Below are 21,697 nucleotides of genomic sequence, written 5' to 3' on the forward strand. Positions count from 1 at the left end.
ATAAATGGTCAATTTTTTTATGCGATCAATTACAAAGAAAGTACCGGATTAACATTTAACTACTCAGCAAGATTCTTGAATGATAGCTTTCGAGTAGTTAATGAATTTTATGAATCGGTTCAGAATTTTTTTCGAAAACGATTTCGCAGTTTCTGCAAAGAAACGGCTTGGCATATCGTCTCGAAAAACTTACCAACGCGAGTACTTATTAAGGTTTATTGAATAGTTTTAATTTTTTTTTAAATCGGTTCGACCGTGTTGAGAATATAACCATTACATAATTGCGATTTCGCAAACGCGATGCTTTGTATAATTAAATTTAATAGTTGTATTAGGTTAACATTCACATTATTTATTTTGTAGGCTGTTTAAAATATACCAGGAAATGGCAAATTATACGATTGTCAAAGTTTATATAAAATATAAAATTTCATATTAGATTTATCAAAGCACACATCGAATTAAACAAAATTTTGAAATATCTAGTAGCTAAGCTCAATTTTAAAAACAAATTAGTATTCATTATCAAAATTTTTTGTGTATTGAAATGGTTGAAATTTTTGTGCAAATCTGCAAACTCGGCAAGCCACAATTTTATAAATTTTATTAAGTCTTCTACTTCAGACGACGGATTCCAAATAAAACTGCTTTCATATTGACACAAAATGCCGCGTTCTCGCAAAAGATCGCGATCCCGCAGTCGTTGGCATAACAATCATGCGAATTCTCAGAGAAATTCTTCTGATGAGCGTCATGCTATAATAGTGAGGTCTTCTTCTAGAAGGAGAAGACACCTTAGAAGTAACCCCAGGAATAAATACATGCATACACGTAGAAGAAACGAGAGTGGAGCTCATCATCGCAGTTGCAGGCGCAGTTCAGGAGAAAAGAGCTGTCGAAGACACAACAGGCATAGAGATGATTCCAGACGCCGTCGAACAAGTAAGCCTGAAAGTTATCAAAAAGGTTTGATTGCAGATCATAAGAAGGGCCATCTCATGTATAAACCTGGTGATATAATTGGAGATAGATATGAAATTATTAGTGCACTTGGCAAAGGAGCCTATAGTAGGGTGGTGAAAGTTAAAGATTTACAGAATCAAACAGCAGTCGCTTTAAAGATTATTAAAAACCGGAAGATATATGAAGAAGCAGCAATGATGGAAATCAAAGTGTTAGAAAAAATTTCTAAATTTGATCCACATAGCTTATTCTTATGTGTGCGAATGCATAATTGGATAAATTATTATGGCCACATGTGCATTGCTTTTGAAATGTTTGGGGTAACTATTTATGATTTTTTAAAGGAAAATGATTTTCAACCATATGGGCTTGACCAGATCCGGCATATAGCTTATCAGCTTTGTGTTGCTGTGCAATTCCTTCATCAAATTGAATTGACTCACACGGATTTAAAACCGGAAAATATACTATTTGTTAATTCAGAATACGACATTGTTGTTGATGAAAAATACAGTTTAAAACCTTATAGGCGAGTAAGAAGCAGTGAGATCAGGCTGATAGACTTTGGATGCGCTAAATTCAATCATGAAAATCACTCATCAATAGTTTCCACTAGGTATTATCGTGCACCTGAAGTGATGTTAGAATTAGGTTGGTCCCAGCCATGTGATGTATGGTCTATAGGATGTATTCTTTTTGAATTGTACCATGGCATGCCTTTGTTTTTAACACATAACAATTGTGAGCACTTTGCTCTTATGAAGCAAATACTTGGAGAACTGCCTTCAAAGATGACCAGGAAATCAAAGATCTCTTTAGGGCGTTGTGTTCGTAAGAATTGTAAACCCCTACATAAATATATGTATTCTGACACTGAAGATGACCATCTTTTGTTTGAACTAATTGACCTTATGCTGAATTATGATCCTTCTACAAGAATGACACTAGATGAGTCCCTGAAACATAAATTCTTCTCCAAGCTTCCTCAATACCTGAGGGTCGATAACACCCAATTAGAGTTTTAGCAAGACAAATTGTATCATAGCCTTTCCAGATAGAAATTCCAAGAGAAATTTATTGTACAATATCGGCGGCCACAGCACCTATCAAATTCCATCTCAAAAATAATTTTATTATTAATAAAATTAATGATAATTAATGCTATCTGTTGATTATTACTATACAATAATACTATTAATACTATAAATAAATGACGCAAATTTAATTTTTCTCTTTGTCAGTTTTTTCCGAAGATAATAAATACTAAACATGACGAATGTGTTTAATTCGTTGATTTATATTTTTACTCTTGAAAAATATAAATATTAGTAGATGATATGTGAATACCCTTACAGAATTGTTCGATTTTAGTTGACACGTTAACTTAAAAAAGTTGTGTACAAAATTTACTTTTATATTAAATTTAATTGATGTACTATAACTATTCATTACAGAAGTATTATTTATGTGAAATGTTTGTCATATGTTTTGCTGCATAATAACTAAATTATTTTGTGTTTTTTATTTATATTTTGATTTTTATAATATTTTTTTTTATCTTTTATAGGTGAATAGTATATTCGGAGTAAAATAATATAGAATTTGGTAAATTGGTATGTATATTTTTTTTTGGGGACTACTTTCAACAGTTACCAATGTATATTTTTCATTTAGTTACTATTTAAAAATAAGTGATATAATGGCACGTTATCTACTACAAATTGGTTGAATAAAAATCTTGTAGAAATGTACACTTTATACTGTCTAAGCTTTAACATTGACTAGTTGACTAACATTGATCGTATCTTACGGCAAATTGTTGGAACTTTCCGTACCGTACTTAAATAATCGAGGAATGAAAATAATCAATAATTAATGAAAATTATTCAATCGTTTTAAATATTTTTAAATAGATTATTTATCATAGGCACTGTGTTAGTATTTATTCAATTTGATTATATATTTTTTTGAAAATTATGAAAAATTTCGAAAGGAAGAAAAGAAATCGATTTTTTAAGAAAAATTTATCTTTTTTTAAATTTTTCAAAATTTTGATTTTTTTTAAATATCGATTTTTTTTTGTTTGAAAATGTTTTTCGAATTATTCTAATCGGATGTTCTGTTTTCTCAAAAACTTCATGACCATTTTTATTTTGGCAAAAGTCAATCCAACCGTTTTGGACTTAAGGAGCAAAGAGTGCAGAAAATAGAAATCGAGTTTTTGAGAGAACAGACCATCCGATTTGAATGATTCAAAAAACATATAGGGACCGATCCTGCCGCATAACAGAAAAAAATTATGACAAAGTCATTTTATGAAGAACTTTCCATACTAATATTGACAAAAGCCATGCGGTTGGTGTTCAGTCAGGCGAATTTTTCGGGTTTTCTGATACAAAACATAACCTAAAAGCACAAATGTCAAAAAAAACGATGTTAGATAACAGTGTGTTTCTGATACCAATACATAACATACGAGTGACGTTCCAGTTTATGTGTAAAACGCCTGAATGAACAGCAAATACATGACATTTCGACAGTATTCAGTATGATTCATTAGCATAATGTATGGAAGTCGGAGCGTAACATGGCTTTTCCGTAACATTTTTCTGTTATGCGGCAGAATCGGTCTCTTAATTTGTAATAACGGGTAGAAGTGGTAATTAGTTTTGGCAAAGGTAGATCCAGCCGTTTCGCAAAATATGCAAAAAATTTTGAGATAAATAAGCAGCCGATTTGAATGATTCTAAAACAAAATAGGATAGAAACAGTGGGTATAAACACCAAAATAATGTATAACGACTTTAAATGTAGTTATTAACAATAATGTTATTAATAATAATGAGCTTATGAATAAAATTTAATAATATATAAGAAAACATAATTTTTTAAACAAAATTAACAAGAATTCTCTGTGATTTTTAACTTCTCGTAGGGCAAGTTATAGTAATCGCAAAAAAATCGAAAATGAAAATTTTTATATATCTATCTTTACGTTTCAAAACCTTCTGAACATTTTGGCATACCTTAGAAAAATGGATGTATGTGTGTGTGTGTGTGTGTATGTGTGTGCGTGTATGTATGTATGTTCGGTTACAAATTTTCGTCGACGATTTCGGGAACACGGATCAACCGATTTGAATAATTCAAAAAACATTCGATTTGTATTGATAAGGAGACGTGCTGATTAGTTTTTGGCCAAAGGTAGGTCTAGCCGTTCCGAAGATACGGGGCAAAAAATGCCGAAAACGGTAACTCAGTTTTTAAGAGAACGGAGCGTCCGATTTGAATAATTCAAAAAACATTTTACTTGTATTGACAAGATGAAAAATTGATCAAATTTTCGTGAAGCTGGTCTAGCGGTTTCGGAGATCTAATAAAAAAGTAAACAAAAATGCATGACCTTTGTCAAGGACATGATGTAAAATTTGATCTTGACTAAAAGATAAAAATAAAACTTATGTAACAAAAATTATATAAAAATAGATAATAATATAACTTATAATGCCGTCAGTTTTTTCACTTGCCTATCAACTGAACCATGAATTTTTTTTCAAAATATATTTTTTTCTCTAAATAGTAGTTTTTTCAAAAATTCTAACAAACTAATCAATTTTATTAAACTATACGGGAACTATACATATTCAAAATACGGAATATTATACCAATTTGCTATAATTGTAAGGGTACCAACTTGTAGTCATACCAACTAGTTTTACGTTTCGAAATCTCCTTCTAAATAGTGAGTTGGTAACCGACACCACCTGCCACCTGATTACGTCATTGCATACAAATACAAATACAAATATACATAGATAAATAAGCATAATAAGCAAATATATATTATATACAACATTAATTTCAATTATTGATCATTATGTTTACCTTGATGCCAAATACATTTCTTTAACTTGTCAGAATTTTATTTTTTTGTCAAAAAATCTGATTTGATAATTAATATTAAATTTTATGATTTCTCGACGTTTTAAGATCAAATTTGGATAAGATATATGTGTGTGTACGTATGTGGTGTGAGAGTGAGCTAATTTTTTACCTTTGGTCGACGTTTTTCTGAACCCATTTCGAAAACTTAAAAACCAGTCAAAAGATATCATTTGGGAATTATGCTAATTAATTTTTGGAAAAGATTGGTCGGGCGTTTGTTTGTAAGTGAATAATAAAATAATAATAAGAGTTTTTTTATCAAATTTAACATGACGCACAATTTATGCACAAACATCTTTGTCTTAGAGATCTCTAGATGTAAATTATGTCTAGATGTAAATTGGTTGAATTATATAAATTGATTAAAATTTGGAATAATGGGCTGCTTTTTCAGAACAAACAAACAAGTGTTTGCATACTGAGAAAAATTAATTATATCTATTATTATTAATCTTTTTAAAAACTAGTGGAATATGGAATCGTGACTTAAGGCAAATTTCTGGAACTTCCCGTACCAGAATTATATATTCGAGGGAAAAAAATCAGAAATCAATGAAAATACATCAATGATTTACAACAATTGTTCTATACATTTTCAAATAGATAATTTGAAAAATATACAGTGATAATACACTTGAGAAAGTTTATATTAGCAGGATGTTCCGAATAAATTCATCTGAGGATATATTTCTTACGATTAGAATGATGCATTTAAAATATATACATTTTAAAACTGAATTGTAAATATAAAATTCATATTTGGAGTATACAACTTTGTATATTTTTGAAAATTTTGAATTTTTTTTAGAAAAATTTTGAAATTTGCTTGAACCATATAAGTAAACTTAAAAAAATACAAATCTTGGTACGAAAGCCAACAAAATTGTAACAAAAAAAATAGAATTCAATTTTAAAAACTTTATCAAATATCAGATAATTTGATGTGCATACGCCTAATGTTTATTTTTGACCATCAAATATCATTTTTCTTTTACTTTTTCCTTTGTATTTCCAAAATTGCTAGACCAAAAATTTCATCAATTATTCATTTTGTCATTACAAGTAAAATGTTTTTTGAATCATTCAAATCGTGTACTCCGTTCTCTCAAAAACTGAATTACAGTTTTTGGCACTTTTTGCCGCATATCTTCGAAACGGCTAAAACTGTCTTCAACCAAAAACTAATCAGCACGTCTTCATATCAATAGGAATCAAATGTTTTTTGAATTATTCAAATCGGTTGATTTGTGCGCGAAATCGTAGGCGAAAAATTGTATCCACACATACATACATACATACATACTACACACACACACATACATCCATTTTTTCTGTGGTATGCCAAAATATTCAGAAACCTTTGAAACGTGAAAATATGCAAACCGTTTTGATTTCTTGCGACTACTATAACTTAGGGGGAAGTCCCCTAGTGGCGGACACCTAAGGTTATTTATAAATAAATCAAGAAATATTTTACAAAATGTTTATTGTATTTTGACTTATGTTAGATAACAAAGTTAGAAATCGAACTAAATTAACAAAAACGCAACCTTTGCTAAAAAATAATTAATACTATCAACCAAACATAGGTAACACAAAATATAATTTTAGAAAGTGGCACCTAGTACCGAACATTTCAAAATAACCTTCATTGATCACATATGTAGCCATCTCCATACTTTGGAATGTCTGCACATGTGTCTTTAACGAATATTCTTAGATATTGCAAAAAAAGTCACTATTCATCCACCCTTGGCTGGACCACTCCGATGCTCTCAGCTGGAACATTCATCATAAGATTTTCATTCTTTGACTAGGAAATACGAAAAATGGGGGTATGTAGTGACCGTTAGTACTCATACAAAACAAAATTAAATAATTGGAATAAATTACTAAGGGACGACTTAGTGTCCGGTGCTAAGGGACAGACATTTTCGTTCATTTGGTGGAACCTACTAAAATTGGTTAAAAGATCTAATAATATTCTACCATTTCACGGAAAACAATCAAGTACAACTTTTATCTTTGCATACCACTCAAATGTAAATGCATAAATATGCTAGAATTACCTTCATTGATATTTAGGTGATGCCGTGATTTTGCGCCTATTATAGGAAAGAGTTGCTCTCGCCGTGGCCGTGTGCGTCACAGGCGACGATTGGCGCGTGATCCTGTACCGGTGTGCTCCCAGTGCCCTTTCACTTATATTTTGAAATGAAAAGATTTATACTCGCTTAAATAATACGTGTTAAATAGAGTGTCCGATACTTCGTGCCGTCCGGCGTTACGGGACTTTTCCCTACCCTACAGGAAGTTAAAAAGTCTATTGAAAATCGCATTAATTAGATTTTGGTAAAAGCGAAAAGTTTAGTTTCGAAATAAACGATTAAAATTTTTATCTAAATAGTTAAATTACAATTTATCCGGAAGTTCATGCAGCTTGCCTTAAGGCAAAATGGTACTTAAACCAACACAAGCAGAAAGTTTTTTGAATCTTTAATGATTCGAATGATCGAATGTTTATTTTTCTCAAAAACGGCCATTTTTTGCACATTTAGCTCGGTATTTCCTAAACGGCTGAACCTGCCCTTGTCAAAAACTAATCACTACTTCTCCCCGTCATTACAAATTGAATGTTTTTTGGATCATTCAAATCGGATGTTCCATTCTCTCAAAAGCTCGATTTCTATTTTCTGCACTCTTTGCACCGTATCTCCGTAAAAAAATTGTATCCATACATACATACGCACACACATCCATTTTTTCTGAGGTATGCCAAAATGTTCAGAAACGTGATCAAATGTAAAAATTTTCAATTTGGATTTTCGGACGATTACAATAACTTACCCTACGAGAAGTTAATAAGAAACAAAGATTTCATTCTTAATCTTAAAAAAATCGAAAATGAAAATTTTTATATATCTTTACGTTTCAAAGGTTTCTGAACATTTTGGCATACCTTAGAAAAAATGGATGTATGTGTGTGTGTGTGTGTGTGTGTGTGTGTGTGTATGTACGTGTGTGTATGTATGTGCGGATACAAATTTTCGTCGACGATTTCGGGAACACGGATCAACCGATTTGAATAATTTAAAAAACATTCGATTCGTATTAGTAAGGAGACGTGCTGATTAGTTTTTGGCGAAGGCAGGTCTAGCCGTTCCGAAGATACGGGGCAAAAAGTGCCGAAAACGGTAACTTAGTTTTTAAGAGAACGGAGCGTCCGATTTGAATAATTCAAAAAACATTTCACTTGTATTGACAAGATAAAGAATCGATAAAATTTTCATGAAGGTAGGTCTAGCGGTTTCGGAGATATGGAGGAAAAAGTAAAAAAATGAGCCATTTGGCGGTCAAAAATGATCATTAGACATATGCACATCAAATTATCATATATTTTATAGAGATTTTAACAATAAGTATACATTTTGTTAACATTCCTATGGGTTCCGTACCAATGCTTATGCGTTAGACAGCGACGCGGCGCTTACGCGCTTTATATTATGTCCCTATGCAGTTAAAGCAGTACGATTGCTTTGAAAAAAAGTTTAGATCTTCCACAATATGTCAAAATAAAGAAAAAATTTTTTTTTCAAAAAAAAAAAAAAAAAATTAAAAATTTTTTTTTTTTAAAAAAAAAATTTTTTTGTCCAATTTATAGTTTCTCAAAAATCTTATTTTTTCAAAGTAATTTTTTTTTCAAAAATGTAAATCGTTTTTAAAAAAATAATAATTTTTGGTACGGGAAGTTCCAGCAATTTGCCTTAAGGCACGATGCCTTAATTGCCTTAAGACAGAATTCCACTTACAGCTAGTTATAAATACTGTATGTACTTCAATGTTGTAATGTTGCAAGGGCAAATAACTAGAATTTCAAATAAAAGAAAATCGTATAGGGCGAATAAACAATTACATGAAATATTATTATTATTATTAATTTATTTAACTTTATGTTTTTTAATTAGCAAGAATATAATCATCTTTTACTATATATATATATATATATATATATATATATATATATATATATATATACATATGCGGGTGTATATATATACATACCCATATATAATTTATATCCGTATATAATCTATATTTTATTACTCCGTTGTGTAGTAAGTGTCGTTCGCTGTATTCCACGTAGTACGTATTTTCTCAATATCAGGAATTTCAAACCTAAATTCAACGTAACAATTTATTTAACAATTATTTTTACCCTATGAGCATTTGATGTTTATGTGCATGAATTGCTTTTCATCGGAAAAACTTCAGCAGTTTACCTGAAACTACAATGTCGCACAGGTGGTTCTTGTACGGGTTCTTGTACTTGTACGTATTAAAGTTAAGGATTTTTTATATACATTTATTTTATCATATTTCTAAATAAGCCACTTGTATGATCGCATTACATTTATATTTACATAATGATCTAAACAGAAAATAGCTTAATATTTATTAATAATTTTTCTCAAATTCCTCACATGGGAATTTGTTGTTATCAATCAGTAAAGATGCGAAGAAAAACTTTCATGATTATTTAATCTACACATTGTTATGAACTTTCTAGCTTTTTTAACTGCCCGTAGGGTAAGTTATTGTAATCATCCTTTTTTTTTTTTAATTACCATCTGTCACACTTAAGTCATTGAGTAATTGTTTTGACATTTTCTTATTATATGAATGGATGGCAATGGCAACCCAGTAGTTGTCCAGTCCAGATTTGACTAATTATCTATACTCGAAGTATTTGCTGACTTTTTTATTATAGATGCAACTATACCCACGAGAGGCGATTTTCACTTGAGGCTATATTTGAGATCTATAACCTCAAGTGGAAATTTGACATCAAAGTTGCCTGATGTCAGGCTTGGCGGTAGCGGGAATCGATCCAGCAAACCTTGAACTAGTTGGTGCTAGTCCACGCTCTAACCGATGTAGCCACCGCCGGCCCATTGCACTCATCCAAAAATCGAAATTGAAAATTTTTGCATTTCTCGACGTTTTGAAGGTGTCTGAACATTTTGGCATACCTCAGAAAAAATGGATGTGTGTGTGTGTGTGTGTGTATGTATGGATACAATTTTTTGGTCACGTATACGGGCGCACGGATCAACCGATTTGAATGGTTCAAAAAACATTAGATTCCTATTGACAGGAAAATGTGCTGATTAGTTTTTGGTAAGGATCGGCCGGACCGTTTTCTTGTAATAAAGTTTAAAAAAAATACGAAGATTTTTTTGACGGTAGATACCATAGTCTTCTAGATTATACTAAAATATTACCGCCTTACGACAACTCGTTTAGCTTTAAAAATTCGTCAAAGTTGCAAAAATTGGTCTCGTTTATTTGGCATGTGTCAAAATTAGACTTTTCATCGACGTTTGCTCAAAAACGCCTCAACCGATTTCAGAAACTTAAAAACCATTTGATGTATCTCGATGAGGATTATCGTTTCTTTATATGAGGATTATCGTATCTAGCGACGATCGGCCGAGCCGTTTCTTTGTAATTTGAAAAAAGTGTTAAACTTTTTGTCCACATTTAAGCTCATTCTACCAAATCGATTTTAAAAAATCAAAAACTGTTCGAAAGATATTAGTTGGAAATAATACTGATTTAGTTTAAGGTGAAAATCTACCGAGCCATTTTCTTAACTGTTGAAAAAAATTTAGGCTGATTTTTATGAAACTTTGTTTGGCGATATATATCATGGTGTTATAGAACTTACTGAAATATTACGGCCTTACGACAAGTCGTTTAATTTTAACAATTCATCAAAGTTTGAGAAAATGAGTAGTTCTTTTGACATTTGTTAAAATTAAAGTTAGACGATTTACTTGGTATAACGATAGAGTACTTGGTCTTGATGAACATACTAAACCATTAAAGCCCTACGGAAACTAGTTCAGTTATAAAAAATTATTGATTTTTGAAAATTTGTTTTTAGAAAATACTCCGAACACGTGAACACGTTAAGTCGTTCGTTTTCAATTATGTGTAATAAATCCACTCGAAATTCTTTTAATGACTTATAAATTAATTTATTTTTTATTGATTAAGTCGATTATTTACACATATCGGGAAGTTCATGTAACTTGCCCCAAGGCAAAATACCAATACCAACTAGTTTTTGTTTTTAATTTACATTTTTTTTTTGATTTCCAAAAATAATTCAGATTGTATTTTTAATTATGGCTCAAGTTCTAAAGCTCACTTATATATTATAAATGAATAATTTTAATAATGTCCTTAATTTTAAATCCGAATGATTAAGTTTTGTTTATTTACTTTTCTGTAAACATATATAAACGTCGTCGTTCAGTTCGTAAGCTCTAATATTTTGTCTATAAAATAAGAATAATAAAAGTTACAGCATTTATAATAATCTATTTGATAACATTTAATATTCATTGAATATTTTATTACGAAACGGGAAGTTCCAGCAATTTACCTTAAGACACGATGCCACGCACCACTAGTTTTCTAAATATTTATCAGATGCATGTATTCTATCATACAATGGCATTTCAGCTGCTTCAAGTAACATAACTAAAATTAGGGATTAAACATTTTCTCGAAACTACTGACAGTTTTGAGGGTTGGCCGCCCCCTCCTGGAACACGAGCGCACGCCACCGTCGAGTGTGCATGTGTGTATGTGTGTAGCTCAATCGCCCTCTACCTGTGTCACTAGGTTTCTATAGAAACGGTTCATACATTATAAATGAATTCAAAATAAAAATTCGATACCATCCACTTTCATGTATTGTTTATTTGGTCGCCTCATGGCACAAATGCACATGACTGTAATTAGGGTTATTCATGCATAGTCATTTGATTGCTCCTACTATTATCCTAACGATAAGTCGACAAATTATTCAAAATTATGCTATAAATTTATCTATTCTTATTCACGTTTTTGTGGAAAATCAATTGTTAAATAAGTTACACTATTTATTTATTTATTTCATACTTTTTTCAAGCTTAGCAGTAATTGAAGTCGCGTTATTTCATAGGAATTTTAGTAGCTTTTTTACTTTCCAAAATGTATGCTTGTTTTCACCTGAATATGCAACTTGCTAATGTTATATTTTTTCGATGTTTTAAGTCATTCTGAATCTATTAAAACCAAAAAGCCAATGCTCTGATAAAATAGAAATGATTTGGTAACGCTATATTACAGGTTTGTATGAGTTGGTGGTAGTAACCAACTGTCAAAAAACTATGTATTTGCAATGCCATCATGCATTTTACATATAAAACCTAACTTTACGTATGTGTTTTCAATGAGACTTCAGAAAGATGCATTTATGATAAAATTGTTATTTGACGTTTATGCGTTGTCTAGGTTAGGTTTTGTGTGTGAAACTTCTGATCGCACAGTAGATACATAGTTTTTGCACAGTTTGTTACTACCAATTTATACGAAGATAGATCCGTAGCATGGCGTTACTGCAACATTTATATTTTGTGGGAGAATTTGGCCCCAAATTCGAAAAAAGTTTGTGTGTGTGCATGTGAGCCGATTTTTGATATTTTTTTCGCGTTTTCTCAAAACAGCTGAACAGTATTCAAAAATTTAAAAGCCATTCAATGTAACTCAATAAGAAATAGGTTTCACACTTTTTCGAGGCGACCTGTCGAGCCTTGTCTTTATATTTATAAAAAGGTAACAAAAATGTCCACGTTTTTGCCCAGAATCCTGAATCGATTCGAAAACTTCAAAAAATATTGGGTGAGAATAGTACTAATTTGTAATTATTTGTTGACGATTTTGAAGAAACTTTCCATGACGAAAAATTGCATAGTCTGAAATAACATACTAAAATATTATAGGCTTACGATAAACGGTTAAATTAGAAAAATCAGCAAATTTTGGAATTGCTCTTAAGCGATTCTAGTCTGACTCTACGCCCTGCATATGTACGCTCTATGTCTGTGAGGTAGCTATTGATTACAGTTGACATTCACACTTAAAATATATTTTTAGAACCCGAAATGGTTGAAAAGAAATGTGTTAATCAAATTAATTTACATACAGACATTTTGAGTATGTTTTAAAGACATCAATCGGAGATCCTATTGATTATTTTTTCGAAAAATAGATACATTTATTTTCTAAAATAAAAATTGAATATACAATTAAACATGTTATATAATTAGCTGAATCCCTGAAGTTCATGCAACTCTCAGCCAAAATTTTACTTATGCCGATAACAGAGTAATCATTTATTTATATAAAACATTGAATCGAATGTAAATTTTCCATAGGGTTAGTTATAGTAATCGCAAGTGATGGTGCATGCCTACGTACCTTCACCAAAATTTATAAAAAGGCATTAAATTTTTTCGAAAGCTTTCAAAAGAACAGATTTTTGAAAATATTTGAAAAAATTGTTAAATTTGAAATATTTTTTACCTTCCCGAAGGAGAAGTTTGTTTTCATCAAAAAATCGGATTCGCTAATTTTATGTTTTCTCAACGTTTCAAGCCATTATGTACCGAATGAGACCAAATTTGGAAAAGTATGTGTGTGTGTGTGTGAACAGATTTTTTTCCGTAATTTGACGTTTTCTCAAAAACGGCGAGACCGATTTTAATAATTTAAAAGCCATTTGATGTATCTTGATGATCAGCCAAGCCGTTTCTTTGTGAATCGTAGAAAAGTGAAAAAAATTTCGTCCACGTTTTAGCCCGCAATTCTGAATCGAGTTTGAAAATTAAAAAACTCTTCGAAAGATATTGGTTGGGAATCGACCTGATTAGTTTTTGGTATAGACCGGCCGGGTTTTCACCGACATTTGCTCAAAAACGTCTGAACCGATGTCAGAAATTTGAAAGCCCTTTTATGTATCTTGGTTATGGTTATCATTTGTCAGTTTTGTGCGACCATCTGCCGAGCCATTTCTTTGTAATTTGGAAAAAAGTGTTAAACGTTTCGTCCACATTTAAGCTCATACTACCGAATCGATTTAAAAAAATCAAAAACTGTTCAAAAGATATTAGTTGGGAATGACACTGATTAGTTTTAGGTGAAAATCTACCGAGCCGTTTTCTTGTAATTAACTGTTGAAAAAAAACTAAGCCGATTTTTATGGCGATATTGGCAATATATATCATGGTCTTATAGGACTTATTGAAATATTAAGGCTTAACGACAAGTTCTTTAATTTTAAAAATTCATCAAAGTTTAGGAAAATGAGTGGATTTTTTGACGTTTTGTTAATATTACAATTAGACAATTTTCTTCGTATAACGATAGACTACTTGGTCTTAATGAACATACTAAATCATTAAAGTCCTACGGAAACTATATCAATTATAAAAATTATTGGTTTTCGAAAATTTGCTTATATAAAATACTCCAAGTTCAGGTGTTCGTTCGTTTGCAATTATGTGTAATGAATCCACTTGGAATAGTTTTAATCACTCAAAAATTAGTTTACTTTTCATTGATTAAGTCGATTATTCACACATATCGGGAAGTTCATGAAACTTGCCTCACGGCAAAATACCAATACCAGCTAGTTAATATCTTGATTTTTTTTGAAAATTTTGAACATTAGTAAAAAGTAAACAAAATTTGTACTTATTATTAAAATCTGTATAAAATGCCTGATATTTTGATGTGTATATGTTTAGTGATCATTATTGACCGCCAAGTGGCTTTTTTTACTTTCTTTTTTTATTGGATCTCTACAGATGGACTTGCCTTCCCAAAAATTTAATTATATCCTCATGTCATTAATGCATGTGAAATGTTTTTTTATAAATCATTCAAACCGAATGCTTTGCACTTTTTGCCAGTGTCTTCAAAACTCGCCTTTACCAAAAACTAACCAGCACGTCTCCCCATTGATACGAATCGAATATTTTTCGAACCATTCAAGTCATTTCATCCGTGTTCTCAAAATCGTCGACAAAAATTTCTTTTTGCACATACATACATACAAACCCATTATTTTTTTCTAAGGTTTGCGAAAATGTTCAAAAACTTTTGAAATGTAAAGATATGCAAACATTTTCATTTTCGATTACTATTCTACCCTACGGACAGTTAAGAACCGTATAAGATATTTCCTTAGTCACTTTACTCATTTATGTGTGGATTGATAATTTTCAATTATAACCATATTGTTGGTTCATATTTTAAATTCTGAATAAAGGTTTTTTTTAATTGTGATCTGACCATAATATGAGAACATTTAGTAATTGTTTTGATATCTTTGTGTATGGTTGGTTTGGAAGGCCAGTGACCCGATAAGTAAAAATGACTATATTTTATCTACATTAATGGACAAAAAACATTTCGTAAAATGATATTGATCAAATATTGGCAAAATCACCGTATATAAAATCATTGTATAGACTTATAGACGATGTACTCTCATTAGTCAATAAGAATTCAATTCAGAAGGAAATAATAAGGAAAAAAAAGAATCGTAGTCACCATTTCAATAAACTTTGCAAGACATTCCGTTTGTTTTATAATAATGTAATCTAAATATTATGGAATTTATATATTATGTTAATAAGAAATATGCATTAGTATAATTTCATGTGACTGGATATCAAGTCACTATTATTTCACAGCAAAGGCGTCATTGAGTGGCATTATTACTTAAGATAATCTATTATTTATGTTCAAAATTTCCTACGTACGAATATCCATCCCCACGGCGTCGCTAATTCCCAAGTTTGCGAACACTAATAATATATGTCACGTCCATGTTACACTTGGATATGTAGGCACACACCGATACCTACACACTTTATATATATATATATATATATATATATATATATATATATATATATATATATATATATATATATATATATATATATATATATATGATATACACACTTAAAATACTAGTCGTGCATGGAATCGTGCCTTAGTACAGTTTTTAAAATGCTTCATAATTTTATGAAAAAATGTTACTTTTATAAAAAAAAAAATAAAATTTTGCTTTGAGTCAAAGCAGTCGCGTTGCGTAAATATCGTCTTTGCTGTGCAATAAAGCGTTTTGCTTTAAATCTACGTCTAAAACATAATTGCCAAAAAGCACAAATGTCAAATAGCAATTTTATCATACGTGCAACTTTCTGCTGTCACTTTGATAACACATTCGTGAAATCTAACTAATATTGATATTTTGACGTTTTTGCCTTTTGGAGGTTAGGTTTTATGTCCAAAACGCTCGATCGAATAGCAAAGACAAAGCATCTTGACAGTTTGTGACTACCAACTCATACGATTATAGACCCGTAAAATAACATTTCTATTTTATGCGAAAACAAAAAAATCTCACTTAAATGAGAAATTATGCTTTTGAGTGCAATCTAGTGCCTTGGTAAAATTATGACAATTTTTTTGTCATTATTGTGATAAATTTTTACTGATTTTGTTCATTTAAACTTTGGAACCGTGGAACCGTGGAACCACGAATAACATTTCTAGGACAGCATTCAAAAATGCTAACACAATTGCCCCATGATTTTAAGAATTAAAACCTTTTGTTGAACTATGAATTTAAAATTTAAACTAGTGGGGCGCATGGCATCGTACCTTAAGGCAAATTGCTGGAACTTCCCGTATCAAAAATTGTTATTTTTTTAAAAACAAATAACATTTTTGAAAAAAATTTACATCAAAAAAAATAGATTTTTGAGAAACTATAAATTGGACAAAAAATTACTTTTTTTGAAATAAAATAATTTTTGAAAAAAAAAATTTTTGAAAAAAAAATGTTTTTTTTATTTTGACATATTTTGGTATATCTGAACTTTTTTTCAAAGCAATCGTACTGCTTCAACTGCATAGAGACAAAATATAATGCGCGTAAGCTCCGCATCGCTATCTAACGGATTAACATTGGTACGGAACCCATAGGAATGTAAACAAAATTTATACTTATTGTTAAAATCTTTATAATCATTTTTAACCGCCAAATGGCATTTTTTTTACTTTTTTCGTTAGATCTCCGAAACCGCTAGACCTGCCCTCATGAAAATTTGAGGAATTTTTCGTCTTGTCAATACAAGTAAAATGCTTTTTGAATTATTAAAATCGGACGCTCCGTTCTCTTAAAAACTGTGTTACCGTTTTTGGCACTTTTTGCCCCGTATCTTCGGAATGGCTCGACCTGCCAAAAACTAATGCACATACATCCATTTTTTCTAAGGTATGCCAAAATATTCACCTTTGAAATGTAAAGATATATAAAAATGTTTATTTTAGATTTTTTGCGATTACTATATAACTTACCCTACGGGAAAATAAAAAATGTACTAAATTTTGTTGGTAAATAATCTAAATGCGTGTCATCATACAGCTGTTTTATGAAAACGCACTCACAGGAAAAAAAAAGTTCTTAATTAGTAAAGCCTCAATAACTAAGATAATAATTAAAAATATCAAAAATATAAGTTGAGTTTTAACTATAAATTCGATGGCCTTATGCGGAAACCTATCGAGCAGTATCTTTGAAAATTGACGAGTTTCTTACATAATTTTTTATCAATATCTTCTCTTAACCTATATAAAAAAATATTATAGAGACTCTTTATTCGCAAAAATATGTTTTTCATTATTCTAAAAATATAATCCCAATGCATTTTGTCCAACTAGCTTATTTTCAGATAACGGAAAGTAAGATGTATTATTTTTATTGCTGGTGGCATTTTCTTTATATTTTTTGAAGATGTTTTCGAAGTTAATTTTGTTGAAGTGTTTTTAGTAAGAAGCTTCGAATGAATTGAAGTACTTGATTCTTATTGTCTGTGATTATGCCTCTGGCTGTACATTTGTTCTATACCGTCTAACTGTACAATTGTTTCGTAATTTATTTTTGCTTTTTGTATATTCTTCACTTATATGCTCGTGTGAAATGACTTACATCAAGTATAAACTTTTGATAGACTCTACACAGAACACACAACAATTTATTTATTAACTTCCCGAAAGAGAGGTTTTCTCTACGTTTCAAGTCATCTGAATTGAATGAGATTAAATTTGAACTAGTGGGGCACATGACATTGTGCCTTAAGGCAAATTGCTGGAACTTCCCGTACCAAAAATTATTATTTTTTTAAAAACGATTAACATTTTTGAAAAAATTTTACTTCGAAAAGATTTTTGAGAAACTATAAATTTGACAAAATATTACTTTCTTCTGAAAAAAAAAATTATTGAAAAAAATGTTTTTTTATTTTGACATATTTTGGAAATTCTGAATTTTTTTCAAAGCAATCATACTACTTTAACTGCAAAGAGAAAAAATGTCAAAGCGCGTAAGCGACGTGTCGCCGTCTAACGGATAAACATTGGTACGGAACCCATAGGAATGTAATCAAAATTTATACTTATTGTTAAAATCTCTATAAAATATCTGGTAATTTGATGTGCATATGTCTAATGATTATTTTTGCCCGCCAAATGGCATTTTTTTACTTTTTTCATTAGATCTCCGAAACCGCTAGACCTGTCTTCATGAAAATTTGATCAGTTCTTCATCTTGTCAATACAAGTAAAATGTTTTTTAAATTATTAAAATCGGACGCTCCGTTCTCTTAAAAAATGAGTTACCATTTTTGGCACTTTTTGCCCCGTATCTTTGGAACGGCTAGACCTGCCTTCGCTAAAAACTAATCTGCACGTCTCCCTGTCAATACGAGTCGAATGTTTTTCGAATTATTCAAATCGGTCGATTGGTGTTCCCGAAATCGTCGACGAAAATTTGTATCCGCACACACGCACACACACACATACATCCATTTTTTCTAAGGTATGCCAAAATATTCAGAAACCTTTGAAACGTAAGGGTAAGTTATAGTAATCGCAAAAAAATCGAAAATAAATATTTTTATATATCTTTACGTTTCAGAGTCTTCTGAATATTTTGCCATAGCTTAGAAAACATGTATGTGTGTGTGGATACAAATTTTCGTCGACGATTTTGGGAACACGGATGAAGCGATTTGAATAATTCAAAAAACATTCGATTTGTATTGATAAGAAGACGTGCTGATTAGTTTTTGGTAAAGGCAGGTCTAGACGTTCCGAAGATATGGGTCAATAAGTGCCAAAAACGGTAACTCAGTTTTTAAGAGAACGGAACATTTTACTTGTATTAACAAGATGAAGAACGGATCAAATTTTCATGAAGATAGGTGTAGCGGTTTCGGAGATCTAGTAAAGAAAGAAAAAAATGCCATTTGGCGGTCAAAAATGATCATTAGACATATGCACATCAAATTTTCAGATATTTTATAGAGATTTTAACAATAAATATAAATTTTGTTTACATTCCTATGGGTTCCATACCAGTGTTTATCCGTTAGACAACGACGCGGCGCTTACGCGCTTCGATATTTTGTCTCTATGTAGTTAAAACAGTACGATTGCTTTGAAAAAAAGTTCAGAATTTTCAAAATATGTCAAAATAAAGAAAACATTTCTTTTCCAAAATATTTTTTTTTTTTTTTTTGAAAAAAAAAAGTAATTTTTTGTCAAATTTACAGTTTCTCAAAAATCTAATTATTTCGAAGTAAAATTTTTTCAAAAATGTTAATCGTTTTTAAAGAAATAATAATTTTTGGTACGGGAAGTTCCAGCAATTTGCCTTAAGGCACGATGCCATGCGCCAAACTAGTTAATTTCCCGGTTCAATTCTTCCGGGTTCTGTGTTTAAACTTTCAACTTCCCGTACTCTATGGTATCATGCAGCAGAAACTGTTTTCACAATATGTATCCGCCCTTTAATATTAGTTTTTGACGTAAATATATTTAAGTAATGTCGTTAATGGAAAATTGATCCATTATTTCAGTACGGAACTTTACCATACATATTTAAAAATTTTGCATATAAAAAAGCGATCAAACGAATGAAAAAAATATTTGTTTCGTTCCTTTAATCCAATCGGGTCCCCATGATTAGTTTTTAATTGCTAAACCAAACAACAGAATGCCGCAAGGATCGATTTTTACGTTTGGCGTAGATTTCTGCAGCTGAAGTTTTGCCTCGGGAATGGGATTTAAAATTTATCGACGATATTTATCTTACTAGTAGTTTTTTATCCAATCATATTATACCATATGTTAAGGTGAATCTTGCATTTGTCGGCTTTTATCTTAATTACTTTTAAATATCGAAATAAATGTTAATGTAATACTATTTAAAGTAGAAATACCTAGTCAAATGCAATCTTAATTGCATTTTTTTCAAATTTGCCAATTTTAGATGATTGAATAAATTTAATATCTAAATATCAAAATATTATCTCATTTTCACTTATAAATATTTTAATTTGAAAGTGGAGAAATAAATAATTTGAAGAAAAAATTGTTTTTTTTTAATATAAAAATATATGTAGGGCTTGCTCGTAGGTAAGCGGCTAGAGCGACGGAATCTGAGTCAGAGGTCCCGGGTTCGATACCCGCTTTAAGCATCCCAATGTTAAGCAGTAGTGACATCGGTTTTCACTTGGAAATATATATAGCAATTTGTTTCTTTACGCGGCATTGCTGTTTCAATAAAAAAAGCCAACACGATCACAATTATTGTAACAATAAAATCATAACATGCATATAGGACAATCGTTTGGGTTGCCATTTGTAAAACCCGCGTTGTATTAAGTCACATCAGCAAAACAGTTCATAAGTTCATACTGCTGCTCAAAACAATAAAAAAATGTAATCAATATTTACTCGTAACATATAACAAGTTTTAACGCTGGAGTTGAAGAGACATTAAAAAAACTTTTTTATTCTAAAAACTACAACATATAAATAATTTATTAATGACAACAAATCAATGTCCCATTAATCTAATATTTTTATTTATTTCTTAAATTAATTTAAAACAACTTAATGCCATTGTCAGAGTATATGATTTGAATACATAAATATAAATTGAAGCCGCTGCCGATAGCTAATCTGTATTGTACAGGTGTATCGATTTTTTTAATGACTTTCCACGGCAGAGGCTACAAGTTTCACTATCGAGCACATTATATAATGGCAATAAAAATGTTTAAAATAATTAGATTATACCAACAAACATCACAGATTTGTAATACATCGATAATTCGATTCATCATTATTAACAATAATGTAAATCAATATTAGTGTAATTTTATGAACATTCGTTATAATTTGATTTATGGAGGGTGTTCTATGGTGTAAAGGTTAAGCGCACTGCCGTTTGTGGACATAATCGTGACTCCGATCTAGGCAACCTGATATCATGCAGTAGTGATATCAATTTTCACTTGAAAACAGAGATCACAAATATGTTTCTAATCTCGGGCCCTGTGGTATGAAAGGGCAATTGGAAATCTCTCACACGATTCTTCCATGATTCTAGTTAGAGTTTATTTAACTCATATATTTAACTCATTTATAAATATTTCTCATATAGGAGACATTATATTTTTATTAAAAGAATTGTTAAATTCAATTTCATAATTCTGACTTGCAATTATCTATTAAATATTTTATATTATTTACATATATTATATTTCATAACATATTAAAAGTTCAAGGTAGACCGAAGCGATTACAAGTAACCCCCGTATAACATGTAGATACGTTCCAAAAAAATACCGTGTTATGCGAATCCGTGTTATACGAGAAAAAGAACCAGTATAAAGAGCGGAGTTACAATCCAAGAATTAAAAAAAGCATGCTACATAATATAATTTTATAATATACATTACTAGCAAACCCGACGAACTCCGTTTCGCCACCAGATGGTTTCGTGGGATATATGATGACATTTTTTGTT

At 30.6% G+C, this 21,697-nt stretch overlaps 1 pseudogene; it reads left to right on the forward strand.

The window, feature by feature from the left end:
• The first annotated feature begins 665 nt into the window (after nucleotides 1-665).
• Nucleotides 666-1,988, forward strand: LOC113375887 (annotated as a pseudogene).
• The last annotated feature ends 19,709 nt before the right edge of the window (nucleotides 1,989-21,697 follow it).

Source organism: Ctenocephalides felis, unplaced genomic scaffold, assembly GCF_003426905.1.
Source record: "Ctenocephalides felis isolate EL2017-DRISC unplaced genomic scaffold, ASM342690v1 CF-g0.4_SCAFFOLD_01886, whole genome shotgun sequence".
Taxonomy (NCBI): domain Eukaryota; kingdom Metazoa; phylum Arthropoda; class Insecta; order Siphonaptera; family Pulicidae; genus Ctenocephalides; species Ctenocephalides felis.